This window comes from Brassica oleracea, chromosome C3 (genome assembly GCF_000695525.1).
Source record: "Brassica oleracea var. oleracea cultivar TO1000 chromosome C3, BOL, whole genome shotgun sequence".
Lineage (NCBI taxonomy): Eukaryota > Viridiplantae > Streptophyta > Magnoliopsida > Brassicales > Brassicaceae > Brassica > Brassica oleracea.
Window position 1 is genome coordinate 63,361,965 of NC_027750.1, and position 27,622 is coordinate 63,389,586.

At 30.9% G+C, this 27,622-nt stretch overlaps 1 long non-coding RNA gene and 1 pseudogene across 3 annotated transcripts; both read left to right on the forward strand.

Annotated features, from left to right (window-relative positions):
• The first annotated feature begins 4,305 nt into the window (after nucleotides 1–4,305).
• On the forward strand, nucleotides 4,306–5,983 carry LOC106332218. Of its 3 annotated transcripts, XR_001268020.1 has the most exons (4): nucleotides 4,306–4,504; nucleotides 4,573–4,766; nucleotides 4,883–5,229; nucleotides 5,572–5,983. It is a non-coding gene; the product is annotated as an uncharacterized LOC106332218 (long non-coding RNA). The 3 variants fall into 3 exon arrangements; XR_001268018.1 differs by having other exon boundaries at nucleotides 4,573–5,229; XR_001268019.1 differs by having other exon boundaries at nucleotides 4,631–5,229.
• Nucleotides 5,984–25,422: 19,439 nt separating this feature from the next.
• On the forward strand, nucleotides 25,423–26,393 carry LOC106331635 (annotated as a pseudogene).
• The last annotated feature ends 1,229 nt before the right edge of the window (nucleotides 26,394–27,622 follow it).

Below are 27,622 nucleotides of genomic sequence, written 5' to 3' on the forward strand. Positions count from 1 at the left end.
TTTTCTGTTGAGAAAACATGAAGACATATTAGTACTCCAATCAACAAATAACATATTATTTTTAAGCAAAAACTAATAGTCTAAAATCGATTTTCATTTTTTGGTGTTTGAACCAAATCATATCGATATAAGTCTTGAGAAAAACGTTTTGCAAACTCCCTTAAAAGCGTTCGCAGAAATCGTTTTGTATAGACTTATAATGTTTCACAAACTCGCTTAATAAAGCGGTTATTGAAAACGATTCATGTAAATAACATTTTGTTAATGTATCAAAAACGTTTCGCGATAATGCTAGAAAGCAATCTGCAAAGCGTTATGAAACAAATAAGAAACATTTCGCGGAAGGGCTATAAAGCAAATCGCAAACTCGTTTTCAAAAGAACATAGAAACGTTTCGCGGATAAGCATATAGTAAATCGCAAACATCTTTTGAATGAAACCATAACAGGTTTGTATGAATCATATATGAATAAACGTTTTTCGGTAGTGCTACAGAGCAAAACGCAAACCGTTTATGAGATAAATTACAAACGTTTCGCGGAAGTGCTAGAAAGCAAATCGCAAACACGGTTCCAGAACCCGTTTTTATAGATCGTTCTTCAATCCGATCAAATGCTTTAGATAGAAAGCGTATTCTTGTAGAAGCCGAAAAACCGGATCAAAAGAAACGATATACTATAAACGATGTTAAGGAAAATATATAAACGATTCAAAACTGTAACGAAAATGAAACCATGGAGTCGAGACGAATCTCTTTCCTTAACTCTTAATATTCGCTCCGTTAGTGCGACAGATCTGTACGAATAGGAGTCCTAGGATAAAACCATGATAGGTTATCACGCGACACTCGTGAAGAACCTCTAACGAACTAATATTTCTACGAAACACTCTCTAAACTTACGCTATAGGATTTGCTGGTTTTGGTTGTGAAAAAAACGTTCTCATAAATGAAGGAGGAGACGAGTTTATAAAGAGGAGAAGACGAGCCACTTTCCATAACTGATGCAGCACGTGCGCACGTTGGCGGAAATCTCGCGAGAATCTCGGAGGCGAGGCGTTACAAAACTTTCTCCGCAAGATCTTTCTCGTTTAAGCTTATCGTCAAGAAGAGAGATAGCGTGTTGTTTTTAAACGAACTACGTGTTGTTTAAAATAAAATGCATGTTGTTTTTTCGGGAATTAAATGGCAAAACGTTGAGCTTAACTTGGTCCAAAAAGAATATTCTTATTGGGCCGGAGGCCCTCCACCAAGACCCAAGACCCAAGACCCAAGGCCCACGCCCACGCCGAGCCGGCCGGACGGCGGCGGCGCACGCGTGGAGTGCCTTCCTCTCTCTCTAAGCCGTTTGAGTAATAATAATACAAGGGCATATATATATTACTCAGACTTGTTGATGTTGTCCGATGTGGGACAAACATTATTTTTTCATTTCTTTGGCAATTATTTGGGCTTGACCATGTCATTTTTGTTCATAATTTACTAAAGGCCATTGGACTTTTAGTTGATCCAACAGATCTTGGATCAGTTTTTTTTTTTTATCAGATAAGAGAAAACTGATGCAACTCAAACATGTCAAGCTTCTGTAATGAATGGTAGGAATTTGAGTTTGTATTATTCTATTAGGTGGTTTTCTGCGTCACGAGCAAAAGTAAAATTTTAAACTATTTATAAATTACTATTTTTTATTTTTTATTTTTTATATTTTTGATTATTCACTTGTTAAAATTAAAATCAATATTACAAAATAATCATTAATTATTTGAAACTTTCATGTTGGTAAATAATGACTTAATAGTATAATTTTTGGTTACTTAATTTTTATAAATAAATATATGTAGCTTATATTCATATTTAATTAATATACTTACTTAGTATATAATATATATTTGGTAAATTTTGGTAAATATACTTTATTTTCTTAGTTTCAGTGGTGCTTTTATCTTCCAGGTTTTAAATTTTACAATATCAGGTTTTGTACTTGGTTCCAACTACAACATACTAAATCATACAACGTATATAAAAGGTGTAAGTTGAATTTGTAACTCAAGTACAATACATACTAGATCATACATAAAATCAAAAAAATTATGAGTTCCAGTTAAACCAAAATCATAAAATCAAACTATAATCTGTTTTTGTTTATGCTATGTGAAAATAGAGTTCCAGTTAAAACATAATTAATTAGTATCTCAATAACTCACAACACTTGTGTTCTGTGAAAGGACCCATAGCTAGCTAATGTGATCGATCTTCAAAGACCCATCTTATATCTTCTCACTTTTTTCTATATCTTTGGGGTCCTCATAAACTAGATCAAATTTGGTTCTTCTAATAAATTACACATCAAAAGTTGTAACTTCAATGATCAGTATAAGAAAGATGTACTGACAATATTGGGTTTCAATCAAAAGTTATGAGCCAATTTTGACTCCTCCAAAAAAAAAAAAATTTCTCAGTCTAGTTTTGATCGTTGGGGGTATGGAATGGAATGGTATAAAAATCATAAAATCAAAATGGAAAAGAATTTCATAAATAACCGAACATGTTATATATCTCTGGAAAAGAAATATTGAAACCAAACTGAGAGCCTAATGGATACCTGAATTTGAAAATATAAATTATATAATTACAAATATTAAACATATTCAATTTCAAAATAACTGAATATCCTCAAAATACTATATAAAAACCTAATTACCTACAAAACATTACTGAGTATATTTTTATTCAAAATATTAAAAAAATATTTGAACTATCTAATATTTTTATCCAAAAAACTGAATTATCCAATATTTAAACCAAAAGACCTAAATCAAAATTGAACTACCAAACTGAAAAAAAAAAATCAAAATGGAAAAGAATTTCATAAATAACCGAACATGTTATATATCTCTGGAAAAGAAATATTGAAACCAAACTGAGAGCCTAATGGAGACCTGAATTTGAAAATATAAATTATATAATTACAAATATTAAAAATATTAAACATATTTTTTTGACAACAATAATTAAGTATAAGAAATAAAAATATTACATTAAGCATCTATCATAATATTAGAATAAAAAAGTAAATATACAATATAAAATAAATAAATTATAAGTAAATACATAATATAAGAAATAAAAACTAATATCAAACATCTATCTGAAAAATGTATTTTTACATTTTTATTATTTACAAATACTTTTATAAGTAAATATATATACATAAATAGTATATACAATATAAGAGATAGAAATGTTACATATTATAATAAGTAAAAATATAAGAAAAAATAAATAATTAGTAAATATTGTATATAAAAAATAAAAATATTACATTAAATATATATCATAATATTATCATTGATATAAAATCAAGAAATTTAGAAAAATTAAATATACAAAATAATAGAAGATAAATAGTAAGTAAATATACAATATAAAAAATATATATACATCTATCTCAAAAATGTATAGTTAAATGGAAAATGTATAGTTAAATAAATAATAAGTAAATATACAATATAAGACATAGAAATATTACATTAAATATCTATTATAACTTTACCATTTGATATAAAAGCAAAAAAATTAAAATAAATAAATATACAATATAAAGAAATTCCTTAAGTTGGTCAGTTTAACTTTTTGTCATAAAATAGCCTTAATGAGAAAAATGACAAAAAGAAGTTTTATTAAAGAGGAAAAATACATTTATGCCGTAGGGTTAACTAATCTAGATTTAGGGTTTAGAGTTAAGGGTGAAGTTTTGAGGATAGGATTTCAAATTAAAAAAAAAAATTAAAATTTTCAAAATAAAAAGTGGCTATTTTGGTCATTTTACTTATTCAATGTTATTTTTGTGACAAAAACTTAAAAAATATATTTGAGAGAGTTGCCCTACAATATAAGAAAAACTAAATAATAAGTAAATATATAATATAAGAAATGAAAAACTATATTAAACATTTATCTGAAAAAGTATAGTTTTCCGTTTTTTCCAAAAAAATATATATTCACACAAACATATAATTCAGAATTTTGTTGTTGTTTAGAATACAATGTAAAAAAAAACTATATAGTTAACATTTTGAAAATCAAAATAGCTCTGCGCGTAGCGCAGGTTAACTCCTAGTCTAATTATATAAAGGAGTGTTTACCTCTTTCCTAGGCCTCCACGTCGGTGCCACGTGTCCACCTTCACTTCGCGTCGTTTCATTTAATTTTGAGTGTTTGATGGGCTTTGATTGTTTAGGAGGCCCGACAGCCCATTATAAGAGACCCTAAATCTAATGATGCGGAAAAGTGGAGTTCGTCTCACCTCTCCCTTCTACGGCGACATTTTTGACGCCTGAGCTTCTTCCGAAAAAAAAAGAATATATGTAAACGGTTTCCTTCCATGATTCTTCGTACCTGGCTAAAATCATTAAAGTTCTCCTTAACTTCATCTCCTCCACTCCTTCCATGATTCTTTATTTAATGCTCACTGCTTCCAGTCGGTGAATCCACATATATAAATAGGTGAATCTTGGTTCTGTAAACTTCATCATTCTGTTCTTCACATCATATTAGCTTTAAAACTTTTGTAGAGCACAATGGGAAAATCCTCTTGAGCTCTCGCCTCTAAAACTTCCAATTTTCGTAAAGGAGTGTGGCACAGGAGGAGGAAAGCGGCGGCGATGGAGGATAGGAGGAGGAGGAAGGCGGTAAGAATAATGAGAAAGCCATTGATGATAGTGAAGAGGATAATGAGGAGAGATTATTAATGGAGAGTTCGGCGGAGGTAGGTCTTCCTAACCATCGCTCTACGTTCTTCTCTGCTGGTTTCAGTTGGTTTGTTTGCAATTGGGTATGTGCCTCTCTTTGGGTTTGAAGCGATGCGTCTGTGTGTCACGATAGGTCTTTTAGTGATGCTGGAAGCTTTGATTTAAAGGCTATTTCATCGGCTAGCTTGAATTAGCATTGTTATTTGCCGGTGGTTTCAGAGTTTACCGGCGTGATTCTAAGTCGGTGGTGAATTGATTTATTGGAAGTGTCTCTCTTTCTCTCAAGATGGTTTAATTTTCCTCCTTCTATATATTTCATGGAAGGATTTTGTTTGTAGTGCCTCTCTAATCTCATTTGATGTATTTTCGTAGAGTTTCTTCCCTGCGTTGACTAAGTTAACAGTGGCTCTCGGTCCTAACGGTGGCTCTATTAGTGACGCTGATTATCACCATGAGACACTTGATAATCTGCAAATTGCTGTATGTTCTTTCCTTCTGTTTGGATCTTTGGATTTGATTTTTTTTCATGTGCCTGTTTAGAGTCCTTTTTGGGTTCTTTGGGTTATGCTTGATACTGTGGGACCTGATTTGCATGTTATCAACAATTCTTAGAAAGCTATTACTCTTAAAGATGATGGACTTGCGACTTTAAAACCAAACCAGTAGCAAGAAGAAGCCTCTTCCCATTAATTTATTGCCAACGTTAATTCTCTTTGAGAATGAGATGATATCATATATCTAATCAATGGTTTATTTTGTTTGCTTTTGAGTTTTTTTTCCATCTGCTTATACTCGACTCAAACAAGCTTTGTTGGTATTTAGATGATGAGGGGCAGTTAATCTCTCTGTGGACTCAAACCAAATTGTAAACAACATTGGTCCAGATAACACCAATAGGTGAGATGCTTCTGCAACAATCGAAGGCTGTTCAGAAGTGTCCGAACCAATTCCTCCGCAAATTGATCAACTGGTCAACACGAAGAAACTATAAAGGATCCTGATCACTCCAACGATGGAGACAATGAAGCTGGCCAAAAAATTTCCCAATTCCATTTCCAGTTCCTAACTTTTCACCCTTCACCGAAAAAGTAGTTGTCTTGCAACTTTTTAATTATTCAGTTCTGGTTTTCGTTTGTTCGAGTATAATTGGTACACATGGTAACTTTAGTAATTATGTTGTTATGAAAGTTTTTTGTTAACCAGATGTTTGGTTTCGTAATGTTTTGGTATTATTTTGGAGACAGTAAAAAAAATATATATGCGGCAGTCAAAAAATATATATGCGGCAATAAACACCAATATATTACCACAAAAGATGTAGTTTTTTATTATAATTTAAGCAAGAGATGCCTTTGTCTTAAAAGTGAAAAAATAACTAGCAATTCAAATTCAAATAAACTAACGTAATTGTAATAATGGAGATTAAGGTAAACAGTTGTAAAGTTACATCAATACAAAATAATTCGATAAGAAATAAAAAGAGCAAATAAAATAAATTAATTCCTCTCTTAATGTTGACAAAAAAAATCATCTCTTAACAAAAAAAATACTGTTGTACTCAAAGAATCATAACTATGCATGGTATTATGCAAATTAGTCAACAATCTTTGATTCTCAATATTTAAATAGCATATATAAGTAAATAATTCATGAAAATAATTGCTCAAACATAATATATAACCAATCCACTAAAACAAAATCAACTAAAAATTATTAGGAAGCTTACATCCCGAGTGGGAAGTTTAAATTTACATATTAACTCAAATATGTAAGTAATTAAGTATATATTTAGATCAATTACTGCTATATATTTAAATATATATATATATATATATATATATATTTATAAAGGACAAAATGATGTGTACTGTCTGATGAAAAACCAAGCTTACATCTTTTGAAATCCGTTTGGTAAACAACAATTGTGGTAAAGGTAACTATCTCTATGCCATAATTTTCCTATGCACATGAGAATATGAGTAATGCATGAAATTTATGGATAGAACAGCAAACCGACATGGCTGGAACTGACAAATGCTGAGATAGATGAAACGTTCCTTATGCGATGTCTCTATATTGAAAAAGAAGTGTTATGGAACTAATGTGATCTTTAATATGCCACCAAAAAAATGTCATCTCAATAATCTAGAAATCGATATAATGATTATTACTATAAACAGATGGAAAAGTTCTCGGTGTTGGTTTTTACGATGACTGGCAAGTGTCTACACTTATCGGCCACTACATAGTTTTCACACTTTCCAGTTTCAATGTTTTCTTATTTTGATTAGATTTGCATTACTAACTTCTTCTCATTCAGTATAACATTCTATTTTTAATAAGAAATGCAACTTCAAATAATCACCACTTCCACTCCAATAACATGTCGAACGACACTATAATTTCAACATAAAAAATAAATAATCTTATAATTTACACAAAAAATGACCCACAACCCAATATTTCCAAACTCAAATATTACAAACCACAAATAACGCACCAAATACGGAATCAAATTTTTGTAAAAGAAAACAACATGAAGACAATTGGAAACCCTCATAACATACCAATGCCACAACTCTTTAAGTATATCCCGCCCGTAGGACGGGCCGACCCTAGTATAAAAATATAAATTTTATTAAATTCACTTTCATCTATCATCGTTAGGAGGAGGTTTAATACACATTCACCTAATTATTAGATTAAACATATTACTAAACTCAAAAGTACACAAGCTCATCTGTCATCGTTAAGAGCTTTGAACAAAAAGCCATCAACAGCAAAAATCAAAAGCAATTCTCGAGTGGAGATGGATTTAGTCTTGAGATTTTCGATCTAAACAGGAAGTAGAGTTTTTAATTTGGATGTGGGAAGATCGATTGGTAACGTTTTCAATGATGGTTCATTATAAATTTGGTGTTTGGTCAAGTTTGTATATGTTCTTTTGGGTGGCTTGATGGGCTTATTTTCGTGAAATTTAAAAGTTTCAGGCACGTAAAAGTGAAAACGTGGTGCGTGCTGGTGGTGGGCGTAGGATGCGTCGGAGAGACCTTCAACTTCTGGTGCTAGCTCCTCATCATCCAACGTTCTAGGTTAGTACTTTAATAGCTTATGTGTCTTTTTTTTTGAAACAATAGCTTATGTGTCTCTTCTACGTTATTCTTTGTCAAGGTTTGAGTTTTTTTTTTCAAGTTTAAACACAATATCAAATAAAAGACATGGGGTTTCTGATGAATTTAAAGTTTATGATAATTTATAGCTGGTGACAAAACCACGTGTTATTGGTTAGTGCTTACTATTTATCTAGTGAAAACTCGGTACCAGTTATTAAAAAATAGCCAATTAGTTTTTACTTTTTAGTTTATGTTTAACTAGGGGGTTGTCCGCGCTTCGCGCGGAATATTATTTTGTTATGGTTAAATATGATATTTTTGGATAATGTAATTATGTGGTCAATATTTATTTGTGAAGAGTATGATTTAATATTTTATTGTGTTATGTAGTATTAGGTTATAGATTAATATATTATGTGTTCGTCTTTTCAATAATGTGTTGTTGTATGTATAGTAGTATTTGTTAGTTGCATACCACCACCGGAAAAGGCTCACCTTTGTTGCTCTTGTTTTTCCTCTTCTTCTTCTCTTGTGAGATTATCTGATATTTGTTGTAGATCAGGTTTATGAGTTCCCAGTTGTGCGGTTGTTTCTCATGATGTTGTACGCTGTTCTGGTCAATATTTTTCCTCTTCTTCCTTAGATTTGGCTAATGTTAGGAACTACATCTCCTTGGGTTGGATCAAAGTTTAGTTGTCTTCCTCGTAGTTGGCTTGCCGTTGATAGTCCCTGCTAGTCTTGGTTTTCAAGATCTGGTTTTTGGTGATCTGACTTTTATGTTCTCTTCATAGCTCGAGGATGGCTCCACAGTTTGCGGATTTTGTGTAGTCTCTTTTTCTTTCTTTGTTCTCTCATCTTGTTGCACTTTTCATCGCTGGTTGTGTCTCTGATGGCTCTCCATTTCACATATATGCCACTCAAGGTTTGGATAGTGTTTTCCTTCGTGTATGTTTTGTGGGCTTGGAATATTATTTCTTATCTCAAACTTGAGCCCAGATTTCTCTGTGGTTGGCTTCTATTCTCCCTCCCTTATGTTGATTTTCTTCTTCTCTTGCTTTCTTTGGTATAGGTGTGTGGAGTTAGTCTTTTGGTGCTTTGGTCTCTTCTATTCAGAGCTTTGTGGTTCTTCGTTGGCATGGGCTCCTTGTATGTGGTTGTTTTGTTTGTGAGGTGATTCATACCTTTTAGCTGGTGGTTGTGCATTATTCATGTGTTTTCCTGCTTCGTGGTGACTTTGGTCCGGTGAGTATTCTTTCTCAATCCTTTTTTGGTATTTTGGATTGGTGCTTGATCGCGTTCATTTGTGTTTCAGACTTTTATTGAGTAAGTGTTACTATAGTATTCTATTTTTTCTTTGTGATTGTGGAGATTTAAGTTTAGATTATGTGTCTTACTCTAGGTTTTTTTTAGTTTAGTTATTTTCTGATTTTTAATAGTAAAATAAATTATAATTTGTAAATAAAATAATAGAAAATTAATAAAAAAGTAAAAAATTATGTTATTTTTAGTTGTCAATAAATAAAATATTTAAAATCTATATTTATTTTTTTATTTTTTCTTTATTCATCTCCAATTTTATTGACTAATAAAATATATTATAAAACTTCACATAATAATCGTTAGTACGAGAAAAATAATAGTGCACAATTAGAAAGTACAAAGCCAAATTGCAATAGTGTAAAAGAAGAAGGACCTAAAATGTAAAAACAAAAATACATGGGACACATGTCATCAAACCCTCTTGCCATTTGTCATAAGAATAGAAAAAACTAATTTTATATATATAGATGTGTCATAGAGAGAGCTTTAGACTATGGCTGTTGCGAAAATAAATGAACTACTGACCTTGGAATATTTATTTGGGGTTCGTAGAAGAGACATCATATACCAACAGGCAACAACATCATACCTAACCCACAATATTTTTTACACTGAAAATATTATAAATAAGATTTATATTGTTAAACAGATTTTTAGTTTAACGTTTTCATGAATATTTTTATTTTATTAATTTCTTGTTTTTGCTCTTTTTATATGTAGAATATATTAATTACTTTCCATCTTTCTGGAAACAGTTTAAGAAAGTTGTTCACTATTTATTCAGTTAATTAAGTTTTTAAATAACTAAATTAAAAACAGAATGTCTAACATTGTTATTGGATCCAAACCAAAAAGCAAAATAACCAAATTCAAACCATATTTAAATTCAAAAATAACTGAACAAGTACTATATTTCTTGAACCAAAAACCACATCCGAACCAGAACCAAACAAAAAAAAATACAAAACTGGAAACGAATCAAAATTTATAAAAATTTTAATAAACCGTAATTTTTATTAAAAACATAAATTATAAATATAAATAATTTCGCGCATCCGCGCGGGTCAAAATCTAGTAGATTGTTTTAAAAAAAAGTTTGTTTGGAAACATTGATTACAGTTTCAAAAAAGAGGTTTGTTTGGAAACATAGATTGTAGTTTTAAAAAATAGGTTTGTTTGGAAACATAGATAACAGTATATCAAGAGAAAAAAAAGTAATGGGCTAATATTTTTAAGAAATTTTGGAAGTCCATTATACTATGAAAAACTATCTATCTTGTACCTAATCGGGTTCGGTTCAGGTCTGTTTGAGTTTCGGGTTTCCGGGGTCAAAAATTTCAGCCTCATTCTAATATTTCTAAATTTCAGTTTGGGTTCACTTCGGATTTTTACGGGTTCGGTTCGAGTTCGGATAACTCATTTAAATTACTTTTAAAATTTTAAAATTCATTATATATTTATATAATTTAAATTTTTCAAAAACTATAAACAAAATAATATACTAAATACAAATTTGAATAACATATGTCAGAATACCTAAACTTAACATATAAATTACTTTAGTTCAAATATTTGGATAGAGAATCAATAATTATTTTAAGTATTTTGGTGTTTTAAGTATAATTTTACTATTTTATAAATTTACTATTGATTATTTGTATATATTTTCAAGTATTTAAACCAGCTTAAAAGTATCATATATATTCTAGATGTTTTATATATATTAAATCTAAAAATAATTAATATATATAAGTATATAAATCTATTTCGGATACATTCGGGTACCCGGAATACTTCGGTTCAGATCGGATTCGGTTTCGGTTCTCTAAGAACCAAAATTTTGAATAATTTGGATATTTAATCAATTTCGGTTTGGGTTTGGCAGTACTCTTTTGGATCGAGATCGGTCCAGTTCTTCAGATTCAGGTATTTTGCCTAACCCTTATGTTATTGACATGAAAAACAAATAGAAACATATTTTTGAAAAATATATCCGCGCGGACGCGCGGGTCAAAGTCTAGTGTATATTAATCCTGGAGCATTACAACATATTTTCGTAGCCACGTGTCATTACGAGAATGATTATTAGAATTGTTAGAAAAATAAGTTGGTCCATATAAACATATACTATGCTTTTTATTAAACTAACTATCAAATTAATTAGTAGTGTACAAAATAATATTTTTTATTTCCTCAAATAAAAGCTACGAAATTACCTAATAAGGTTAACATATATATGACAATTAATGGTTATGAATAAGATATATTTGATAACAATTTTTCTAACCTCTATTTTTTTTTTATATACTATTAAAAGAAATTCAACAATCACATTAAGCATATAATAAAAAAAATTAGATGTTTTCTTATATTTTATATTTGAATTTTAAAAAACAACTATAAATTACTAAAAATGGTAAAAGTCTCACATTGAAAATTTTGTGATCAATGGTTTAATGTTTTTTTTGTTCAAGCAAGATATAAATGATCATATATCGTAGGGTGGACGTTCGGATACACGTTTGGGTTCATATCGGATATCTCAGTATAAAGGTATAGAACCCATTCGAGTATTTCTACATTTCGAGTCGGGTTCGAATATTTTATGTTCGGGTTCAGATATTTTGGGTTAGGTTCAGATATTTAAGTTTTGAAAAAAAAAATAATTTATTCATTGTTTAAGTTTTTTTTGTATTTAAAATATATTTTAACTTAATTGGTTTTCTAATTTTTAAAAGAGTAAACTATTAATAGGTTAGAAAGACACAAATTTAGTAGTTGTTTTGAAATTTTAGATGCAACTTTTGTTAATGCAAGAAACAAAAGCTTGATATGTATTTTAAGTGAGTAGCAAATGATTTTGTCCATAATTATATGTATATTATCTAATTTTGAGCAATAAACATCCTTAATACAAATATTTTGAATAAAATGAGAGAAATAAACTAGAAATATATGGTTGAATATACTTATGTTTGGTTATCTTTGGATATCCATTCGGGTTCGGATATTACCTGTTCGGATTCAGATATTACCCGAACTGGTGAAATAAGTAATTTGTTTTGTTCTTGAATTAGATGATTTTTAGATCGAGCTGGTGAATATATACTAGACAGACATTTATATTTTGAGTATGCACTTATGTTCTATAACAACTTGATATATTAAATTTGAACACTAAACTGTTAATATAGTTTGCCGGTGATTTTTTTCAAATTTTGATTCTTAAATATGTATCTGAAGTGAAACTAATTTTTACAAATATCTATTTTTTTAAATTGACACTTATGTTATTCACTGAATTCATAGAAGAAGTTAAAAAAAGAAACTTAACTCATATCAATGAAACAAAGAGGGAACAAAAGCATAATTTTATAGAGGTAGAAAATGAAATCACTTATGGACATTAAATAGTAAACAAATCGAGAGCATAAAACCTAACCCCTTTTCGTCATTATACAATCGATATTGCCTATTTGGTTTTGGTGATTTGTGTCAACCGCAAAAATTAATTTCTTTTTGTGCATGTGAAGTCTTAAAAATAATTAAAATGAGATGTAATACGTTAATTATTCAACAACGATAATATATTTAAGAGACCAAGATTTGTATTCGTCATTTTATAATCGATAAAAATTGTAGTGTTGCAAAATATCAAAATCATTTAATAAATAAATATTATTATAAAAACTCACCATGCGCATGCGCGCGGGTTATCATCTAGTGTCATAGTATTTTGAAATCCAAATAAAAAGATCAGAGGCAAGCACTAATCTAGGACTAGTAGTGTTCTGTCCGATTTTTAATTTGGGTAACATTGTCCCGTGAGGAATATTTTGGTTGGTAGTGCATGTCTAAAGAAGTATGTTACGGGGATGGAAAATAATACCTGGAATCTATATAGTGATGATTAAAAAAATTGACCCACGGCTTATAAACAACGACTAATGGCTTAAACAAGACCAACTGCTCAAAGATGTCTTAAGACATAAGACTCTGAACCACAAGGCTTAAAAAAAGTAGACAATGATGTCTGAGTTTGGATGGGGTTGGTTTACGATTTTTTTTGATGGGAAAGAAAAATGAAGCCTGAAACAAAAGTCCTTTACACAAAAGACAATATATGGGGTTGCTTAGAAAAGGGTCCTTGGTGGAATAAAAGAGTTCAAGAAGTCTCTTGACAAAGACAAAAGGGGTCGGTTTCTATAGATATGATGCTGAATGGAAAAAAATATGACCAGCGGCTCAGACAAAAAAAGTCCGTATATGGAAAAAAGACCAACAGCTTTCAAGTCTTGAAACAAAGACTATGAACCAAAGGGTGTTAAAAAAAACTGTCTGCTTGATAAATACAAGGCCTAAAAAGTATACAAATACTATGAGTTGGACGGGGTATCATGACCAACGACTTGAGACAAAGTCTGAAAAGGCTCTCAAGACAAGTTTGAGATGGTTTGTAATTTGGTGGATCAAAAGAATTAACATTTGTCCTTAAGATAGAGCTGATACAGAAACAACTTATGGCTTTGGGCAGAAAAGACTGCCAACGGCTTAACGAATCATGTATCACATAGATTCTTAACAAGGATTATGAATAAAAAAGAGATTATTTACTCTAGACAAAGACAATATGGGTCCGTTTGTAGATAAGTTTAGATGGAAACATTGACCAGAGGCTTAGAAAAAAGGTCACAAGTTAAATAGAAATGACTAATGGCTGAGAGAATACTTGTTGGATGAAGAAAATGACAAACATCTTTAGAAAGTCATAAGACAGACTACGTGAACCAGTAGACTTAAAGACCCATTTTGTGTTTGATGACCAACAAGGCTTAAAAGTTGACAAAGACTAACGACAGCTCTGGAAACTCTCTAAAGAAAGACAACCACGGCTTAGAAATGTCCCACAGCTTGTAAACAATTTAGAGTTGTTGGATTGTAAAAAAAACCTAAAGACGGCTAAAGAAATAAACTGCCTGAAGATTCCTGACAAAGATTATGAATCTAACACAGATTCTTATTTAACCACACAGCTTGAAGTCTCTGGAGAAAGTCTATGCCATAGACTTTTGTTGGATGGTAGAAAACAACTAACGACTTGTTGTATTGATATAAGACCCAACGGTTTAAAAAAAATTATAGGGAAATGATTCTTGACAATATGAATCGACAACCAGGTTCTTATGTAACCACATGGCTTAGGAGTCTTCTGAAAAAGAATACGACTTAGTTTTAGTATAATAACCAACAGCTTTAAAATGTCTCAAGATAAAGACTATAGATGGAAAAACAATCCACAGCTCAAATGAAATAAAATATCTCATGACTGAAGCCATGGATGGAGAACTGATTCTTGACTCTGCCAGACAACTTCAAATAGAAAGTCTCAACACACATACTATGAACCATAAGGTTTAAATAATTGTATCTACTTGATAACCACGAGGCCTTAAAGTAAACAAAGACTATTAAATTGGATGGAAATAACGACCAACTCATACTCTGAAATAAGTCTTACACAGAGACTAACACTGGCTTAAAGAATATTAACACAGATTCTTAACAAAATATTATGAATATTAAAGAGATTCTAACGTAAGGGCTTAAATAAGACTTATAGGATGGTAAGAAAAGACGACCAATATCTTAAAGATGTTTAAAAAAAAAAAAAATACTCTGAAAGTCCTTAGATGGGAAAAATGTCTAATGGCTTAACACTTGTTTGATGGGAGAAAACTCACAATCAGTTTTGGATAGAGAAGTCATTGGACAAAGAAAATGGCTTTGGTTTACGTTTTGTTGAATGGGAAAAACAAACGACCAACAGATTCAGACAGAGTATGAAAACTCTCTTTAGACAAAGACCATGTCTGAAATCAGTCTTTAAGACAAAGCTGATACGAAAATAACTCACGGATTTGGAAAGTCACAAAGCGACAAAGACTACGAACGGCTTAAAAATTACTTAGGACAAAGATACTTAACAAGGAGATCAAGAGATTCTTACCTAACAGCTTAAGTAAGGCTTGTTGGATGGGGGGAAAAAAGTAACCAACGGCTTAAAGATATCTTAAAACAGTTTCTGAAAAGTCCTTAGATGGATAAAAATGACAAATGGCTTAAACTAGACTTGTTGGATGGAAAAAAAACAACAAGAAAGAGCTTAAGGGATGTATTAACACAAAAGAATCTTAACTGAGAATTGTCTTTGCGACAAACCACAAGGCACAAGGCTTAGAAAGTATAGAACGAACAATCAGATATAAAATAGCATACAGAAGACGCTAGACCAACATCTTAAAAGAGTCTTAAGACAGACAATATAATGGCTGAGATAATACTTGTTGGATGAAAGAAACGGCAACCAGCTTGATAAAGTCTTAAGACAAAGACTATGGACCAAAAGCTTAAAAACCTGTCTCTGTTTAATAACCACAAGGTCTAAAAGTAGACAAAGATATATGTATAGACCAATTGCCTGACATCAGTCATAAGATAGAGCTGCCATGGCTTTGGAATGTCTCCAGACAACCTACGGCTTAAAAATGTCCCACAGCTTAGAAAAGTCTTTCAAGGAAGAGTATGATCAATTTGGACTGGTTGGATGGTAAAAACAACTAACGATTTGATGTATACAATAAAAGACCAACTACTTATAGATTCTTGACAAAGATTATTATTTCCACATGGCTTAGAAGTTTGTTGTGAAAGTCTATACTGTAGACTTGTTGGATGGTAGGAGAAAAAAAACCAAGGACTTTAAAATAGCCACAAGGCAAAGATTGTTGACAGTCTGAATCGACAACAGTGTCTTATGTAACTACATGGCTTAAAAGTCTTTTCAAAAAGACTATGGGTCGGTTTTGGTAAAATGACCAACTACCAAAAATGGGCTCAAGACAAAAGAATGGTCTCAAGACAAAAGACTATGAACCACAAGGTTTAAAGAACTGTTTCTCCTCGATAACTTCAATGTTTAAAAGTATACAAATAGAACCACCAACTCTTAAGACAAAGACAAAGGAAAAATGACCAATTCTAGTCTAAAATCAGTCTTAAGACAGAGACTACCAATGTTGAGAAAGAAGCATAACATCAAGATCATTATCAAGTATTATGAATCTAAAAGAGTCTTACTTAACAGCTTAAACATGTCTTAAAGGCAAAGACTCTGAAAACTCCTTAGACGAAAAAACGCCTGATGGCTTAAATTAGACTTGTTGGATGGAAATAAAAATGAGCAATGGCTTAAATATGTCTTAAGATAAATATTCTGAACTGAGAACTATGTGTTTGCGATAAGCACAAGGCTTCAAGGTATAGAGACACCAATCAAATAACTAGGGTTAAGAAGGTATTAACGCAAATACTATGAATTTGATAATAGATTCCTCACTTGTCTACCCGCGGCTTAAAGAGCACCATTAACCCTAGGCTTAATTTTTTTTTCTTTTTTGGTTTTTTGTTTGATTAAAAAAAAATTAAAAATGAACCAATTGCGGGCCGCCACGTGTCAGTGGGGCCCGCGAAACAGTGGAAGACTCGACGCTTAATCGGCGTTTTTGACACCTCTTCTTCCCTCTTATGGTGGAGCCCACCACTTAGCACTCCATTAAGCGTCTCCGTTAAAGATGCTCTAAGTACTCGGTGGAGAAAAAGTGCAAACCACTTGCAAAAGTCTCTAGACAAAGACAATATGTCTGTCACTAGATGGAAAAACAACTAATGACTGAATAATATGTTTTTGATAGGAAAAAGAAACCACCAAAGGGTTAAAGAAATCTGAAGACAAAGACTATGATTCGGTTTATATTTTGGTGGGTGGAATCAAATGACCAATGTCTGAAGTAAAGACTATTTTTTGTTTTTGATTAAAGTAAAGACTAATTAATTCTGTTTTTGTTTCCAGGTATATTTCTTCAGAGGTATTCAAAACATCAAAATATTAGAGATTCTGAGAAGATTTCAAATGTAGCAGACTTCTCTGATAGGTATGTGCTTTTCAAACTTGCTTGTAAATTAGTTTCTGAAATTCACAAGCATGAGAAACATATGAGAAATCAAGATTATTTCATTTCCACCAGACGTGCGCTTGAATAAGCATCCAAAATCTTAAGATATTTATGTGTTAGCCTTTATACTTATGTGACAGCTTGAAGTATAAAGGCCAATAATGATTTTCTCAGGTATGAGCTTCTCTTATGGACACCCAAAAAGATTTTAACGTTTATAAATCATTGGTGAAGTATGAATTTAGTACCCTCGTTATAGCGTATAACTTTGCATTTGAATCGATGTTGCTCAAGTAAAACCTTTAAATGTTTCAGAGTAACCACGTCTCTGTTTCATAGAAAAAACACTGGTCACTTAAAAATTTCCAGATTAGTGATTTCCTTTCATGTCTCTGTTTTGATTATCCAAGTTCCAAGTCTTGTTTTGGTGTTGGCTTACTCATTTATTTTGATCTTGTAGGTCTATTTGCTTCTGCATTAACCGATTTAAAATCCTAATGTGGTGTATCTCAAGCCTCTGCACATGGGTTATGCACAGTAAAAAAAAATACAAAAACAAACATACATAAATACATACATGCATACATACGTACTTTTTTTTCATACATACGTACTTCCAAACTGTATATATTCATAATTGTTTCCATTCTTCATTATATACTTGCTTTTTGATTATTTTTTTATTTGAATCTTTTGCTAACTTACTTCCTTCTTTACCATTTCATTCATACTTGCTTGCTTGCTTTCGTGATGTCCTTCTTCTTTACTGACTTCCCTGATTCATTGATTTACTTATTTACTTCTTTATTAATTTGTTGTTTACTTGGCTCTTTGTTAGAGTTGTAAACTGGGCTAGCCCACGTCCATTACCACATATCCATTTATCCATTTATTGTTTGTGGACAAAGAGTCATCATGTCCATTAGGAATCATGTCCACAGTACCGGCTTTGGAGTACGGCAAGTGGGGCAATACCCCTAGGCTCTTGGGTCCAAAAATATTTTTTAGCGCAACTTTACTAATTGTAAAAGGATCACATCAATTTATTAAGATCAAATAGTTTAGTAAACCTATAATAAAAAGCCCATACTCACCTAAACCTAATTAACCTACAAAAATAATAAACTAGAAAAAGATCTGTATGCTTCTTATTTTCTAATCTTACTGCTGACGGTAAAAGAGAAGCTCTTGAGTCTTGAATCCAGCGAAAAACACAAATCATAAACCAAAATACATATTCTATTCACTGATTGTTAGTGAGATCCCTTTTCAAAGCAGAGGTTTGTTTAATTGATTATATCAATATCTTTTATTTTTTTTAGTTTATTGTTTCAGATTTTTATATTATAACTATTTCTGATATTTTTGTTGCAGTTACATAATTTTTGTTGGCGTCTGTTGAGTATTTTGGACTAGGCCTATTTTGGATGTATCAATTCCATGTGATATTGTTCTTTTAAATTTAAAAGATATGGTGTTGTGTGGAAATGATAAGAGCAAAAAAAATTATGAACAATTTGTAGAACTTCAGAGGGGAGCTTTTGATAAGTTTGTTACAAAAAAATATAAATACTGAGAGGTCTAGAGCAAAAACAAATGTGGAATCTCATGATGAGAAATATAGAAATGATGGATTTAGGTCTAGTATGAACATAGCTAAGATCTTGCTCATGAGATATGGATATTGATGCTATATTTCCCAAAAGCGTCTGTTTTAGAAAAAAAAAACAATTTGATGAAACTAATTATAATGAAGTAATTCAAACAGTCGAAGATGATTTTAAAAACAATTATTTTCTTATTGTTGTAGATATGGCAATTATTTCGTTGAATAATAGATTTGAACAAATGAGAACATTTGAAATGTTTTCGTTTTTTTATATAATTCAATGAAGCTAAAATCACTTGATGTTGTTGAATTAAGAGAAGATTGCACCAATTTTTATAAAACATTCTCTCATGACGATTCGTCAGATGATTTTTTTTTTAGTTAAGAATGTTGCAGGTGAGTTTGTCCGATGAATCAATAACATCTATTCAGGTTCTTGAGTTATGAATTTTACTAACCACACATGTGACAATTGCATCAACTGAAATAAGTTTTTCTAAGCTAAAATTGTTGAATAATTATTTGAGATCATCAATATCTCAAGAAAGGCTGAATGGTTTAGCAATTTTATGCATAGAAAAATAAGTCTTAGAGAGTATGAATTTTGAATCAATTATTAATGATTTTGCATCAACTGAAGCTAGAAAAAAAGTTTTACGTGATTCGTTTTTAAAGAAATGATACCTCCTTTTCTAATTGTTTCAGGTCATGAAAAAAGAGTGGACATGATACTCGTCGAAGAATTGATCACGGTCAAGGCAATGGAATGAAGAAAAGTTGAAGAAACTTTTATAAAAGGGTTCATATTTTAAGTTTCGCCCAAGGCTATAAAATAGTTTAAGACGGGGCTGCATGTCCATTAAGGACCAGACCCACTAACACCCATGTTTACATGGGCTGCCATGAAGTCCATAATGGACCATATAAGAAAAGTTTAAATTTTTTAATCTATAAGCCTACAAATTTTACGGTTTTGGCGGAAAGCTCGATTATGCGGTTTCGGTGAAAAAATCGATTTTGCGGTTTTGTTGGAAAAACTTGATTTTGACGGACAAACTCGATTTTGCGGTTTTGGCAAGAAAACTCGATTTTCCAATCTTGCAAATAAAACACGATTTTCCGGTTTTGGCGGAAAAACTCGATTTTCCGGTTTTGGCGGGAAAACTCGATTTTTCGGTTTTGGCGGGAAAACTCGGGAGTCCTTGTGTGCTTCCTTCCTTACTTCCTTGTGTTGTGTGTGTTTTGGCTTGCTTCCTTAATTATGTTCTGCTTTGGGTGTGTATTTGCTTACTTAGTTGCTTATATTATTTGCGATTTCTTATTAGCTTCTTGCTTACTTAACTAGCTACCTCCCACAGAATATTGTGATCTGATAATATCGACATTGTTATCATCTTTGATCATGTGTCTGTCATACGGTAGAAACTTATTGCTAATTTCCATTATTAAAAAGTTTATTTTAGTTTTAACATTGGTATATTTGTATTTTGTGCTTATGGTGTCAGCAATATCTATCGTGATTAGAAACTATAAAGTAGTTATTATCTTTCTTTTTTTTATGCTTGTACATCATCCTCTCCAACAGTTTACCTCTCTATTGATAATACTGCCGCATTACATATTGTTAGCACTTCAGCAAGTCATGAGAGAACTAACTATATTGGCATACAAAGTGAGAGAAGCAATTAAAGTTAGATGTCACTAAAACCATGATTGTTTGATAACTAGCTTGTAGATTGCACTTATCTAACCAAAATCGCAATTTACAAAACTAGAATACACTCTATTTAGAAAAAAACACAAATAAAATATAAGACCAATGTAACATGTTCTTATTCGATTGAAAAATAAGAAATCATTTTTTGACTAAAGAAATAAGAAATCATTTTCAGACATTCGTTGTTCATGAACTCTAATAGAAGAGGAGCTCAGGTTTATGAATGTCGGGAACAAAAGCAAAATACTATCACGACTTATTCAAACATATTAGATCAAAATTGGTGTGTGCCTGCGGAAAAATAATATGGGCCTATTTAAAACCTAGTCGGCAAGACGCTGATGGGATCAAAGCAAAAAACATTTCTCTGTCGTCTAAAGAAAAAGTATAAACCTTTTCTGGTATCAAAAACTTCAACATTTTTTTTTCAACGTTGGATATTAGATCATTCAAAACCTTTTTCTATGACCTTTGACGTATATGTCTAATTATTTGTTATGCTAGCATAAGAGAAGAGCCCACATTGAAAATATGTATGAGACTTGAGTAATATATAAAGGACTTGGACTATTCCACTTACAGCCAATTGATTTTAAGTTGGAAGTCTAGAAAACTTATCATGATATCAAAGTGGGTCCAACACCCTGACCCATTAATCTGGCCCGAACAGTGGTCCGATCATCCCATTAGCTGATAGCCCATAGAAGGTTCAGTTCTGTCGAGATTGCTAGAAAAATAAAAGCATGATCTCGGAGGAGGTATGATGAATTATGCGAGATTAATGGTTATACCACCATTATCTCGAGAAAAGGTATTGGAGAGAAGATCTCACATCGAAAATATGAAATAGACTAGAATAATATATAAAGGACTTGGGTCAATCCACTAATTGTCAATTGGTTTTAAATTGGAAGCCCAAGAAACATGGTTCTGATATCATATTTCCAATGTGAGATCTTCTCTCTCCGACGTATTCTCCAACATAAGACGAATGAAAATTACATATATTTTGCATGCAAAGTGATAAATGTTGTAAAAGGACTAAAGTATATGTGTGGGATTTGACGAAACATCTTTTATAGCTGCTGAGACAATGATATTGTTTTTGTAAGATGATTATGAAGAACATGAAAATTCTTTACCAGATATCGCTTATGTTTATCGGTTCAGTAACAAGTTCATACGTAGTGTTGTCAGACAACAAGTCAAAACCTTTCTTATACATATTTGTCGAGCAATGTGGTCGTGCTTGTACTACATAACAATTTTCTGTGAATTCAGAAACTAAAACACCGGACGATTTTGATGGTTGCTGCTATCATATATTCAATGTACGTATTTTGCAGCTGCAAGAAAATCTTATAACTTAAAAAACTTGTGGCATGATCAAAAACTCTGTTTAGTACATTTGGACTATTAAACGGGATTAACCCGATTATATCATTATGATATACCAGTGTATAATTTTTGGATTTGTTTATCATTCTTTTGGTTAATTTAATATCCGGTGTATTGAATGTGGTAAATCATTTAGAGTTCAGCATTACATTGTCGTATTTAAATAGTAATTAAATACTAGGTCTAATGATGTGTGTCTCAATTCTTTAATCTGTGGGGACAAGATAACCCATTCCATTAATCAAGGCGTGAAGACATAAGTAGGTGTTAAGTGTCGACTGTTGACTGAGCCGTTAAGAGAAGAAAACACACCCACAATAATTAACCAAAATTAATAAAATAAATAAAAACAAGTCGGAACTTCACTGTTACCAAAAAAAAAAAAAAAAAAGTCGGAACTTCACGGTCTTGGTCTCATCCTGCCGTCAAATTTAATTCCGTCTATTTTTTAAAAGAGAGTTAACTAAAAAAAATACTGACGGTGGTGGGCCCACTATCGTTAGCATTGCGGTTAACCGACGGGAGATCACTTTCTTGCCTTCTTCTTTGATCGTTAGCCACGTATCAATTTTTTAACACGTGGCATGAGAAGATCTATTTAAGAAAGTAAAGTGGAACCAAAGGGTTGGATTTTAAGGAAGGGCGGCTGCTTTTACTTATGTCACCGAAAAGCAGTCAAATGCATAACGCTCTTTCAGGCGATTCCTCGAAACGGCTCCGAGTGGCGGCAGTGGGACCCTTAAGAGTTGAGCCTCACGCGTTTTCATTAAAACGCGGTTCCTGAGCCGCGCGTCCTCGTGATTGTGCCACGTTTACCAAATTTTCTCAGCTTTTGTTGCGCCGCTGCTTGATTCGTATTTATTTAATAGAAAGTAGTTTTTTTTTTTTTTTTTTTTGTAACTTAATAGAAAGTAGTTGTCCAGTAATTTCCAGATTATGATGCGAAATCGGCGTCTCTTTAATAAGCTTTTAATTGATTTCCACAATATGTAATTTGTAGGATAATTTTTTTTTGTTTGGAAAACAATTTTAGGATAGTTTCTTTTGTGATTACATCTGACAATTTATTTTGATATCATTTCTTTCGGTTGTATCTAGAACCTTTCTCGATAATATTTGTTTGTTATCACTTTGATATATAGCTTTAATATTCACCTTTTACCAATTACCAAATAGATAACATATGAAAGATCTGTTTGTCTTTTTCTTCAGTTTTGTGACACACAAATCATTTCGGCTCTAACGGATGACATTTAAAAATAATATTCACTTCATTTCAAATTGAAAATGGTTTTAGTTTTTTTTTTAAAATTCATCATAAGTATCATTTATATTTGCAATGCATATATTAAATGAAATTTTCAGCTTTTACCCCTATTTCTGTTCAATTAATTAAAAAATCAAATATAATACTAGTATATTGAACAAGGGTAAAACAAAACGCTAATAATTTTTTAACATGTATGTAAAAATCTTAAACGAGAATTATTGTAAAAGAGAAGGAATAAAAACAAAGAAGATAAAGTAAATAGGAATAAAATGTAATAAATAATATTCTTGCTTTATAGTAAGTTTTAAAAATTAAAGGAATGACAAAATATTACGTGTAACAAATCTTCCTTATTAATGATGTAAATTTTAAGAAATAAATGAAATTCATTATTTTCTAATCATTCATCGGGTCATTATTTTAGAGCCTTCATTTACTTGAAATCGTTTACATATGGAAGTTTCCATTTTGACATGTTTTGTAGATTTTATATGGATAAATATATGAAGCATATATTCTCAAGCCAACTTGCATTCTATATTCTTGATAGCCAGCGATTATTTTCAATGTCGTTGAACGTATATTGTGATTTGTGTCATATCTAATCTATTAAAATAGGAGTACATTTTGTACTTAACCCTGAGTTTTACTCAATATTTACCATTCCATGCCACTCTTTTTAATTAAGATTATCTAATTAAATATAACACATACACAAATAATATTTATTATCTTGCCATGCAAATCCAAAACGTGATTCTCTAACATATATTTCGCTTTAATTAACTACATTGCCATATAAATCAAAAACGTATTTATTATCTTGCCATATATTTCGCTATTATTAAAACTATATTGCCATGTAAATCTAAAACACGATTAATACTTTATCCTCAACTAAATAAACTACATTGCCATTATTATTTTTCAAATATATAGATCACGTAGATCCTATGTGTGATTACTCCTAAATATCATTCCAATTTTTTTAATTTAAAAAATCTTCAGCTACAAATAAATAATCCATTTTTATAATTTATAATAACTAACTGAAAAAATATTATAATTTTGTATGTGAGTAACATAAATTCGACATAAACGAAAATTTCGAATAAAATTGTATTACTAGCTGTTTTATACGAACTAAAAAACATTTAATACACATATTAATATATAAAATCAATATGACTCCTTTTTAATATTTGAACATATATTTTTGTCAAAAAATAAGTTGTCCATTTATAATATAGATATAATTACTAATTTTAACATTTAAAATAGAGAAATTTCTAATAATAGCCCGTTTTAGTTTTTCTATAATTGTCTATTTTAGTTTTTACTAATACATGTAAAATAGAGAAACTTCCTATATTAATTTATATTTATATATTAAAAACCACTGAAGAGTCTTTTTTACCTCCTTTAAACAATATTCTCTCAAATGTCTTTTAATCTTTTTCTTCTTTGAAGACATTTTGGTGATAAAAACTTAAAAAAATGATATTGAGAAAATTTCCTTTTTAAATATTAAGGTTTGAGCACAATATAAAATTAGTAGAAACAAAAAATAATTATTATACTTGAATGTATTAGTAATCATTTATTTGTGATACTAATACATTCAATACGATAATAATCAAACAATAATCTAATATTGTTTGATCACAGTTAATAAAATCCAGTAATTACCAATAGTTTATAAGGTAATAATGATTTTACAAGTTAAAATAAATAGCCGCGTCGGCGCGCAGGTCAAATAGATCAGATATGAACTTTATATATATATATATATATATATATATCAAAATATTTGGAATGTAATTTAATAAAACTTAAAAAGTATATCTAGATCTCTAATATTTACATTTTGTTGTTTAATATATCAAAATAAATTGAATAAAAGTCCGAAGAACGTGAAAACAAAATTTCTAATAATTTGGAAGCTAAACATATTGAACATTATACACAAATGTCAAACTAAATAACATATTAATCTACGACATGAACACAAAAGACCAAGTTGATAACATTACCAGAAATTAGAATATATAAGAACAAAAAATAAATACCCGTGCGGGCGCACTGATCAAGTTCTAGTTATATTTTAAAAATTCGAACAATTCTAAAAAAGATTCTTTGCAGGAAAAGCAGTGAACACGTGGCTCTACACAAATGGATAAGACAAAAGAAAACCCCAAACACCGATTCTCTGTAATAAACCAATCTTAAATGTCTTTGACTGTTCACAGGAAAGCACCCTAAAAGGAGCGCTCGCTTATACTCGCTCTCTATAAAAGACGCTTCTTTCCTCATTACCACAGAACTCTTTCACAGATCTTCTCGTTTCCTTTTGATTATCATGACCAAGATGGTCTTGAAACCCGACCCGAACCTGACCCAGAGTAATGCGAAAGAGATTCCCTACAGAGGCGTGAGGAAACGTCCGTGGGGAAGATACGCGGCGGAGATCCGAGATCCGCGTAAGAAAACTCGCGTCTGGCTTGGAACGTTCGACACCGCTCAGCAGGCGGCGCGTGCCTACGACGCTGCGGCGCGTGAGTTTCGCGGCGCTAAGGCTAAGACGAATTTCCCAACGTCTCTCGAGCTTAACGTGAATGACGGCGGTTACTCCCGTAGTCCTAGTCAGAGCATTACCGTCGACTCCGCCTCTCCGACGGTGGCGAGATTGGTTACACCTCCGCAGCTCGAGCTCAGCTTAGGTAATGGCAGCGGAGCGTGTTATCAGATTCCCGTTGCGCGTCATGTTTACTTGTTTAACATGACGGCGTTCCCACTGGCTGCTACGTGTGGGGTCCAGAGCGAGTCTGATTAGTCTTCGGTCGTTGATTTCGAAGGTGGAGGTGAGAAGAAATCTCAGCCGTTAGATCTGGATCTTAACTTAGCTCCTCCAGCGGAATAGGCGGTGTCTACAGTCTATGAGGCGTCGCGTCTTTGCTAATTAAGAGAGATTGCGTTTTCCTAGTAGTTTTTTATTTATTTATTTATTTATTTTCTGTCTAAAAGTTATATCTTCCGTTTTTAGAAGAAAATAAACATGGTTAAATAAGCTGACATGTAATGATCGTTATGTATGTATTATCGACGTATTATAACATAAGATATGAACTTATGTTATGGTCCTTTTTCTGCAACTGATTTCTCAATGTCGTCCAAGTGTCAATTGAAATGGCGATTAATTTTAATATTTCCCAGGGTAGGGTACGTTGTAAGGCTATCTCCAAGGAAACACCAAATTTAATGTGATTTAATCTTCAACACCAAAATTTTAAAATGTATATTTTATTATGTTTCATTTAATAATATAGTTCAATTATTATCTAATTTGTAATTAAATATTAATATATTGTATTATTTGTATTTTAAATTTATTTTTACATAATTAAAATATTAAATTTTTATTTATATTTTTAAAATAAATAACTAAATGACTATTATCATTCATCATTTACAAGTAAGAAAAATATAAATAATAATATAAATGTGATAAAATAATTATTTATCAATTAAAAATAATAAAAAATATAAAAAAATAAAACTGAAAACATCAAATAATATATAATACTACTTTTGGTGTAAAATTTGGTGTCATTGTTGGAGATGACAAAAAAATTATAACACTAAAACATCAAATTTGATATAATTTTAACAACAAATTTGGTGTCATGGTTGGAGATGCTCTAGCGAACATTATATAATTCCCAAAGACAACAATTCTCATTTTAAAGTATAGAAAAAATAAAGCCCTTTTACAAAAAAAAGAAGTATTGAAAAATATAACTATTATAGTGCTTTTAGCCTTTTGGGTCGTGCTATAAATATTTTTTAAATTGTAGTTGGTGTACTAATTTATTACTTGTCTTTTCAGTTACATTAATGAAATATGCTTAAATGAATTTAAACTTCCTATTTTATTGTTTGTCTTTTTCAGTTACCTTAATGAAATATTCTTAAATAAATTTGGACATAATGTCATTTAATCAACAAAAAAAACTCATGAGTTATCCTTACGTGCATAATTTTTATAATGAAGATTTTAAAAAATGTGCATCATTAAAATGTTACCTAAAACATACATCACTAATATATAACATGCGTCACTAAAACTAGAATTTGACTCACACAATTGTAGGAATATTATTATCAGTTGATTAAATTAAAAAATATTTATTCACTAATATATAACATGCATCAATAAAACTAGAATTTGACTCACACAATTGTACGGATATTATTTTCAGTTGATTAAATTAAAAAATATTTATTTATTCAAAAAAATATTTAATAATGGCTATGTTTTTAAAAAATATATGGTATTATTTTCTCATAACTCATTTTTCATTTGCTAAATTGTTAGAAATAAAATTTTAGCATAATATAACTCAGTTGTCATTTGCTAAATTTATGGTTTTTATT